We start from the raw sequence: 10,240 nt of genomic DNA on the forward strand, positions 1-10,240 counted from the left end.
GTGTTGATGGTGAATAAAACCACTAAGTTCAAGAAAGGCAAGGGTAAGAAAAACTTCAAGAAGGACGGCAAGGGAGTTGCCGCGCCCGGTAAGCAAGCTGCCGGGAAGAAGCCAAAGAATGGACCCAAGCCCGAAACTGAGTGCTTTTATTGCAAGGGAAGTGGTCACTGGAAGCGGAACTGCCCCAAATACTTAGCGGACAAGAAGGCCGGCAACACTAAAGGTATATGTGATATACATGTAATTGATGTGTACCTTACCAGTACTCGTAGTAGCTCCTGGGTATTTGATACCGGTGCGGTTGCTCATATTTGTAACTCAAAACAGGAGCTGCGGAATAAACGGAGACTGGCGAAGGACGAAGTGATGATGCGCGTCGGGAATGGTTCCAAGGTCGATGTGATCGCCGTCGGCACGCTACCTCTACATTTACCTACGGGATTAGTTTTAAACCTCAATAATTGTTATTTAGTGCCAGCTTTGAGCATGAACATTGTATCAGGATCTCGTTTAATTCGAGATGGCTACTCATTTAAATCCGAGAATAATGGTTGTTCTATTTATATGAGAGATATGTTTTATGGTCATGCTCCGATGGTGAATGGTTTATTCTTAATGAATCTCGAGCATAATGCTACACATATTCATAGTGTGAATACCAAAAGATGTAAGGTTGATAATGATAGTCCCACATACTTGTGGCACTGCCGCCTTGGTCACATAGGTATCAAACGCATGAAGAAGCTCCATGCAGATGGACTTTTAGAGTCTCTTGATTACGAATCATTTGACACGTGCGAACCATGCCTCATAGGTAAAATGACCAAGACTCCGTTCTCAGGAACAATGGAGCGAGCAACCAACTTATTGGAAATCATACATATTGATGTGTGCGGTCCAATGAGTGTTGAGGCTCGCGGTGGCTATCGTTATGTTCTCACCCTCACTGATGACTTGAGTAGATATGGGTATGTCTACTTAATGAAACACAAGTCTGAGACCTTTGAAAAGTTCAAGGAATTTCAGAGTGAGGTTGAGAATCAACGTGACAGAAAAATCAAGTTCTTGCGATCAGATCGTGGGGGAGAATACTTGAGTCATGAATTTGGCACACACTTAAGAAAATGTGGAATAGTTTCACAACTCACGCCGCCTGGAACACCTCAGCGTAATGGTGTGTCCGAACGTCGTAATCGCACTCTATTAGATATGGTGCGATCTATGATGTCTCTTACCGATTTACCGCTATCATTTTGGGGCTATGCTTTAGAGACTGCCGCATTCACTTTAAATAGGGCTCCGTCGAAATCCGTTGAGACGACACCGTATGAATTATGGTTTGGGAAGAAACCTAAGTTGTCGTTTCTAAAAGTTTGGGGATGCGATGCTTATGTCAAGAAACTTCAACCTGAAAAGCTCGAACCCAAGTCGGAAAAATGCGTCTTCATAGGATACCCTAAAGAAACTGTTGGGTATACCTTCTACCTCAGATCTGAAGGCAAGATCTTTGTTGCCAAGAATGGGTCCTTTCTAGAGAAAGAGTTTCTCTCGAAAGAAATAAGTGGGAGGAAAGTAGAACTTGATGAAGTATTACCTCTTGAACCGGTAAATGGCGCAGCTCAAGAAAATGTTCCTAAGGTGCCTGCACCGACTAGAGAGGAAGTTGATGATGATGATGATCATGAAACTTCAGATCAAGTTGCTACTGAACTTCGTAGGTCCACAAGGACACGTTCCGCACCAGAGTGGTACGGCAACCCTGTCTTGGAAATCATGTTGTTAGACAACGGTGAACCTTCGAACTATGAAGAAGCGATGGTGGGCCCGGATTCCGACAAATGGCTGGAAGCCATGAAATCCGAGATAGGATCCATGTATGAAAACGAAGTATGGACTTTGACTGACTTGCCCGATGATCGGCAAGCCATAGAAAATAAATGGATCTTTAAGAAGAAGACAGACGCGGATGGTAATGTGACCATCTATAAAGCTCGGCTTGTCGCTAAGGGTTATCGACAAGTTCAAGGGGTTGACTACGATGAGACTTTCTCACCCGTAGCGAAGCTGAAGTCCGTCCGAATCATGTTAGCAATTGCCGCATACTATGATTATGAGATATGGCAAATGGACGTCAAAACGGCATTCCTTAATGGTTTCCTTAAGGAAGAATTGTATATGATGCAGCCGGAAGGTTTTATCGATCCTAATAATGCTGACAAGGTGTGCAAGCTCCAATGCTTGATTTATGGGCTGGTGCAAGCATCTCGGAGTTGGAACATTCGTATTGATGAGATGATCAAAGCATTTGGGTTTATGCAGACTTATGGAGAAGCCTGCATTTACAAGAAAGTGAGTGGGAGCTCTGTAGCATTTCTCATATTGTATGTGGATGACATACTGTTGACGGGAAATGATATAGAATTCTTGGAAAGCATAAAGGCCTACTTGAACAAGTGTTTTTCAATGAAGGACCTTGGAGAAGCTGCTTATATATTAGGCATCAAGATCTATAGAGATAGATCGACACGCCTCATTGGTCTTTCACAGAGTACGTACCTTGACAAGATATTGAAGAAGTTCAAAATGGATCAGTCAAAGAAGGGGTTCTTGCCTGTATTGCAAGGTACGAGATTGAGCACGGCTCAATGCCCGACCATGGCAGAAGATAGAGACAAGATGAGCGTCGTCCCCTATGCCTCGGCCATAGGGTCTATCATGTATGCTATGCTGTGTACCAGACCTGATGTAAACCTTGCCGTAAGTTTGGTAGGAAGGTACCAAAGTAATCCCGGCATGGAACACTGGACAGCGGTCAAGAATATCCTGAAGTACCTGAAAAGGACTAAGGAAATGTTTCTCGTTTATGGAGGTGATGAAGAGCTCGTCGTAAAGGGTTACGTCGATGCTAGCTTCGACACAGATCTGGATGACTCTAAGTCACAAACCGGATCCGTGTATATTTTGAATGGTGGGGCAGTAAGCTGGTGCAGTTGCAAGCAAAGCGTTGTGGCGGGATCTACATGTGAAGCGGAGTACATGGCAGCCTTGGAGGCAGCACAAGAAGCAGTCTGGGTGAAGGAGTTCATTACCGACCTAAGAGTCATACCCAATGCGTCGGGCCCCATGACTCTCTTCTGTGACAACACTGGAGCTATTGCCCTTGCCAAGGAGCCCAGGTTTCACAGGAAGACCAGGCATATCAAGCGTCGCTTCAACTCCATTCGTGAAAGTGTTCAAAATGGAGACATAGAGATTTGTAAAGTACATACGGACCTGAATGTAGCAGATCCGTTGACTAAACCTCTCCCTAGAACAAAACATGATCAACACCAGAACTGCATGGGTGTTCGATTCATCACAATGTAACTAGAATATTGACTCTAGTGCAAGTGGGAGACTGTTGGAAATATGCCCTAGAGGCAATAATAAAATGGTTATTATTATATTTCATTGTTCATGATAATTGTCTATTGTTCATGCTATAATTGTGTTATCCGGAAATCGTAATACATGTGTGAATACATAGACCACAACACGTCCCTAGTGAGCCTCTAGTTGACTAGCTCGTTGATCAAAGGATAGTCATGGTTTCCTAACTATGGACATTAGATGTCATTGATAACGGGATCACATCATTAGGAGAATGATGTGATGGACAAGACCCAATCCTAAGCTTAGCTCAAAGATCGTGTAGTTCGTTTGCTGTAGCTTTTCTGAATGTCAAGTATCATTTCCTTAGACCATGAGATTGTGCAACTCCCGGATACTATAGGAGTGCCTTGGGTGTGCCAAACGTCACAACGTAACTGGGTGACTATAAAGGTACATTACAAGTATCTCCGAAAGTGTCTGTTGGGTTGGCACGAATCGAGACTGGGATTTGTCACTCCGTATGACGGAGAGGTATCTCTGGGCCCACTCGGTAATGCATCATCATAATGAGCTCAATGTGATCAAGTGGTTGATCACGGGATCATGCATTACGGTACAAGTAAAGTGACTTGCCGGTAACGAGACTGAACAAGGTATTGGGATACCGACGATCGAGTCTCGGGCAAGTAACGTACCGATTGACAAAGGGAATTGTATATGGATTGATTGAATCCTCGACATCGTGGTTCATCCAATGAGATCATCATGGAGCATGTGGGAGCCAACATGGGTATCCAGATCCCGTTGTTGGTTATTGACCGAAGAGGCTTCTCGGTCATGTCTGCATGTCTCCCGAACCCGTAGGGTCTACACACTTAAGGTTCGGTGACGCTAGGGTTGTAGAGATATTAGCATACGGTAACCCGAAAGTTGTTCGGAGTCCCGGATGAGATCCCGGACGTCATGAGGAGTTCCAGAATGGTCCGGAGGTAAAGATTTATATATAGGAAGTCCAGTTTCGGCCATCGGGAAGGTTTCGGGGGTCACCGGTATTGTACCGGGACCACCGGAAGGGTCCCGGGGGTCCACCGGGTGGGGCCACCTATCCCGGAGGGCCCCATGGGCTGAAGTGGGAGGGGAACCAGCCCCTAGTGGGCTGGTGCGCCCCCCTTGGGCCTCCCCCTGCGCCTAGGGTTGGAAACCCTAGGGGTGAGGGCGCCACCCTTGCCTTGGGGGGCAAGGCACCCCCTTGGCCGCCGCCCCCCTAGGAGATTGGATCTCCTAGGGCCGGCGCCCCCCTAGGCACCCTATATATAGTGGGGGGGAGGGAGGGCTGCGCACCCAAGCCCCTGGCCTCTCCCTCTCCCTCCTGTGACACTCCTCCGTCTCCCTGCGCTTGGCGAAGCCCTGCCGAGATCACCGTTGCTTCCACCACCACGCTGTCGTGCTGTTGGATCTTCATCAACCTCTCCTTCCCCCTTGCTGGATCAAGTTGGAGGAGATGTCTTCCCAACCGTACGTGTGTTGAACGCGGAGGTGCTGTCCGTTCGGCACTTGGTCATCGATGATTTGAATCACGTCGAGTACGACTCCATCAACCCCGTTCTCTTGAACGCTTCCGCTCGTGATCTACAAGGGTATGTAGATGCACTCCTCTCTCCCTCGTTGCTAGATGACTTCATAGATGGATCTTGGTGATGCGTAGAAAATTTTAAAATTCTGCTACATTCCCCAACACTTTGTTCCTTGCTTGAGTTGTTGGAGTTTCTTGAAGAGGTCGCGGTTGTAGTAGGTAGGTACGAAGCGTGCTCTCATGACATCCTTCATTTGCGCCCAAGTAGAGATGGGTGGTTCACCTCTTGCCTCTCGGCGCTCTATGATTTGTTCCCACCAAATGAGGACATAATCTTGGAACTCAAGGGATGCCATCGTGATCTTCTTCTCTTCTTCAAAATTGTGCAAACGGAAGATCTTGTCAACCTTCAATGCCCATGAAAGGTATTCTTTGGGATCGTTGCTTCCGTTGAACTTGGGCATGGTGAACTTGAGCTTGCCGTAGTGTTGCCCTTCATTGTGTTGGGGTCGGGGATGATGGCGCCCTTGTTGTAGATGATTGTTCAACTCATGGTGCTCTTGGCGTGGAGGGTTGTTATCCTCATGTTGCTCTTGTCGTGGAGGATTTCCATTGTCTTCATGCTCTCGATGAACTTGATGGTGATGGTGAGCTTGTGGAGGATCTTTGCGAGCTCGAAAAGGAATTTGACGATGCACGCGAGCGTGAAATCTTTGTTCTTGAATTTCTTCACGATGTGCTTCATCTTGTTCACGGACTTGTCGGCTTCGGTCGACAACGGCTCGACTTGAATCGCGTAGAGCTTGTTGCGCCGCAAGTGCTTGAGTGTCACGGAGTTGTTGTTCTTGACATTGTGCCTCGGCGTCTTGGGCATTTTGGTGTAGACGCACTCGCTCTTCCTCTTCATGTTGGCGTTGTCGTTGCTGTTCTCGTGCTAGCGCAAAAGCCTCTTGAGTTTGACGTTGTCGGCGCTCTTGAGAGTCGGTGTCTCGTAGGGGATTGAGGCTTGCTTGACAATCGGTGCGCGGCTCGATGAAGAGTGTTCGATGTCGGTGTACTTGAGCCGGAGAGGGTGAAGTCAGAGTGGCGGCTTGAACGGCTCCTTCTTGAAGTGGAAGACGAGCGGTTGAGCAACAAAGCACGAATTTCATCCATCCTTGCGTCATTCTCTTGCTTGTGATCGTCGAGCTTGTGGTCGAAGTAGTCCCTTGTACGTTGCTCGGAAAGTCGCAAGTCGGCGGCAAGGTTGTCGATGCGTTCACTCATAGCTTGTTGCTCTTGATGCAAAGCACATTGTGCACCAAAGAGGTGACGAAGGAGTTCATGTCGTCATCTTGCTCCATGAAGAGTGGGTTGGTAGAAGTACTTGGCCTATCCATCATTCCAAGACAAATGTGAGTGGTAGAAAGAGAAGAACGAGTACCAAATGTACCTTGACCGAAGTTGAAAGTGGATCGAGGATCACTCCAATGTAGGACAAGGAAATAGCACAATTGGTACGAGTTCTTGTCGGTTTCTCACACCTACACAAGTAAAAGCTTTTGGTAGAGCTTGGTTAGGATGGTGGCACAAAATTTGATGCAATTGTAAGTGAGCTTCAATAATGTTGGAAAAGATTTGCAAGATGCAATGTAACAAGTAGACCAAGCATATAAGGTACACGGAAACACACACGCAAAAAGATAAGTGGGGTTGTGCAACCAAGGGTGAGAAAAAATGTGGAATCCACAAAAATGCTCTTGTTGCACAACACTAGAGAGACGCTAGCACGATTGCACAATAGGCGGATACAAGAACTTGTGCACAACCTACTTAGCAAAAATGCGACGACTTCTATCCCAAATATGTTCTATGCAAGGTGTGGCTATGATATGATCCAAGATGATCGAGTATGACAATCTTAATGTTGAAAGATGCTATGGTGCTTGCTTAAAATCTCTTTGCTTATCTTTTCTCTTTGCTTAAAAGCTTGTTTGGCTCTTTGATGTTTGAGCTCTTTTCTCATGCAATGCTTGACGAACCAAGATAGCAAATGAGTATGCGATGACAACTTTGTGACACAAGAGATGATACCAAGATATGCAACAATGATGTATGTATGGTATGGGGAGTATGATCACTAATGTGCACAAGTCTCGTTGCCGGCAATACTCAATGGCTAGTCTTGATGGGTAAGCAACGCAAAGGAGTAAGGCTATGATGGCTATCAATGTAATGGCAAGAATGATATGTCCAATACCAAGATGAGGTTACCGGTCTTTCTTCCGGTATGGTGTCAAAATTGTGGCACGAATACCAAGTCGTAGTCGAGGTGGTCGTTGTTGATGACGCGTTCGTGGCAAAGATGAGCTGTGGTGATGTCGATGTCGAACCGTACCTAGATAGCCGAAACACAAAAGGATACGGTACCGCAACTCAAATTCTCAAACCTCGAAGTAGCAATTGTGTCGGAGAGCGAAACGTTCCCAAAAATGGTTGGATTATGCGGAAGTGGTGGAGGTATGCGGAAGTATATATGGTATATGGTGGGCACCGGAACAAAATTTGGTGGAAATTGGGAGGAAAAACGGGTCGGTGGATGGAGATGTTGCTGCCAGGGGCCGGATGTCCGAGTGGGGCCGGATGTCCGGGCTCTGGATCCGGGGAAGAACGGGATGAACACCGCGTGGGGAGGTTAAATCCGGGCGAAATTCGGAGGAATTTGTGGATGAAAATTGGGGAAAAGGATGGGAAGCTAGATCCACTCAAAACAAAGCAAACCCACGAATCCAAACCAACAAAATCTCAACACACGAACAAATCACAAAAAAAAAAAATTGGGGCTATTTTTGGTGGGGAATTTTCGAATTAGGACGAAAAACAACAAAATTAGGCTAGAAACACAACGGGGAGGCTCCGAAATCGTGATCAACCTTGCTCTAGATACCAAGATGATGTAGGGTAGAACCCTAATCACCCGATCTTTCACGAAAGGAGCGGATCCCGCGAAGAACACAAGGAACACAAAGAGGGAAACGAGGAAAATCACAAGGGAAAACACAAGAGGAACACTCAAACTATTAAGAACAAGTCACACATGGGCTAGATCCTCGAGTACATATGGAGAGATACACGAATCCACGGACAACTAAGGACGATACAAGGGTAGCCGGTTCTTCTCCGTGAGGAGGTCTTGATGTTCTTCTCCGCGAGGAGGTCTTGAATCCACAAGGGGATCTTCTCCGCGAGGAGGTCTTGAATCCAAGTGGATCTTCTCCGAAGAGGGGCCGCGGTCTCTCTCGTGGAGTAGATCCGGATGGATGAGCGAAGCTCTATCTCACAAATGAGCTAAACCAACGCTGACCCTAGAAAATTGTACGGGATAGAGTATATATAGTCTAGGGGGGTAGAAGGGATACACGGGCCTCGGCCCTTTACTGTTCACAGACAGGGAGGCCGGACGTCCGGGCGTCGGGCCGGATGTCCGGGCGTTCGCGAAGGGCCGGATGTCCAGGCTGTGGGGGCCGGATGTCCGGGCTGGTGAAGCTGGCCATGTTGCTCTCGGATTCGGGGGGGTCCGGATTTCCGGGCAGGGGGCCGGATATCCGGAGCCTCGGGAAGGGCCGGATGTCCGGGCTTGCGGGCCGGATGTCCGGGGCCTGTATGCACTTGGAGGCTGAGCAGCTGAAGGGAAGGGCGCTCCAGGGGCCGGATGTCCGGGGCCTTGGCCGGATGTCCGGGTCCTGGGAGATGCTCTTGGCTCCTTCCGTTGGTTCTCCTCATCCGTGGACTTGGGACTTGTCCGTCTTCATGCGCATTTTGGGGAGGGGGGGGGCCCTCTTGGTATCTAATCATGCACAATATCTCGAACTTAGGTAGTAGCCATGTTTTATGCATAGAAAATGGAAGTTTTAAGAGAAGTGAGTTCACCTTATCTTTGATAGCCTTGACTCGGGCTCGTGTCATTGGTCCAAATGGTGCCGTTGGAGGTATGGATGCGTCTATAGGGATGATCTTGGGATGTTCCGCATCATCATCCCATGGACGAATAATCGTACGTCAAAACACACGCGGGAGGCCTGGTCTCGTTTCCTGTTAAAAAACTTGTGATCGTTTGATCTCTCTGTACCTAACAAACAGGTCTTGCACTGCATATATATATACGGCATGCATGACATAAAGTTGGGCTCGGCTCGGAACTAAATTCATACACAGGTCAACCGAGCGTGTTACGTATCGGCACGTGCGCATTGTTACGGCGTTTCCGAGTAGCCTACGTAGTACTGTTTACCGAGAGGGAGGGGGTCCGTACGTGAGAGGGAAACGCTTGGGGGGAGAATATCGTTTTTCCTCTCGTGTCCAGGCGGCTGGAACCTAGCCGCCGCCAGCAGGCCAAATCTTTTAGTGCCGTCTTTTGGTGGCTCTCCTTCACCGGCGACCTCGATCCTTGGTGGTGAGGAAGGTCGTCGGATCTACGCGTGTGGATCGTGTTTACTCTCTCGTAGTTTAGGTTTTTAGGTTGTTATCGTCTTGGCTTCGGCGGCAATGATGACGATGCTGAATAAAGATTCTTCGAATCCATCCCTGACGAGGCCATAGGTCCTATGGTTGGGGATGAATTTGAAAATCAGTCGTCCCCGCACCACCGGCGGCGACGCCGCGATCATCTCCAGCTGATTCGGGGGAGCTTGAACAAGCGACTCCCCACACAAACTGCATGCTACAACCACTGCGGGCACGTGTTGCAACCGCTGCAGCCGCGTACTGGGGGCGACAGTGACGATGATAGCAGTGACCGTTACGGCCGCGTACTGGGGGTGACGGCCACGGGACCGAGCATGCGTGCCCACGATCCAAGATAAGGCTGCTAGAACAAGCAAAAATGCTACTACCAATGACGCGGGATGCTGGAACAACCGACGATGCGATGTTGGAACCACCGCATACAGTGTTGCAATCTTTGACAAAAAAGTTTCAAGCCTAGATCTAAAAAGGTTCAACCGTCATTAGGGAAGTTTCAACCAGCACTTTCAAACTGACAAAGCCGCAACCATTTATGAAACCGAAAGGTGCACAAAGTTTCATTCGGGCACTGCTTGATGAAAAAGTTGCAAATGTTTACAAAATAAGCTTCAATCATAGTTGAAAAAAGCTTCAACCCGTGGGTACTCCAAGCAATATTCGGGGAGGATGGGAGTCGCGGTTTTTATGCTACATGGTACAAGCGGCCCCGGAATTTGCTACCGCCAGTGTCGCATCCAGCTACAACCGTCATCGTGGTTTGCTGCATCGCAGAACGATGCTTTTATTTTTTTG

Source organism: Triticum urartu, chromosome 5A (assembly GCF_056163025.1).
Source record: "Triticum urartu cultivar PI428250 chromosome 5A, HENAU_Tu73, whole genome shotgun sequence".
Taxonomy (NCBI): domain Eukaryota; kingdom Viridiplantae; phylum Streptophyta; class Magnoliopsida; order Poales; family Poaceae; genus Triticum; species Triticum urartu.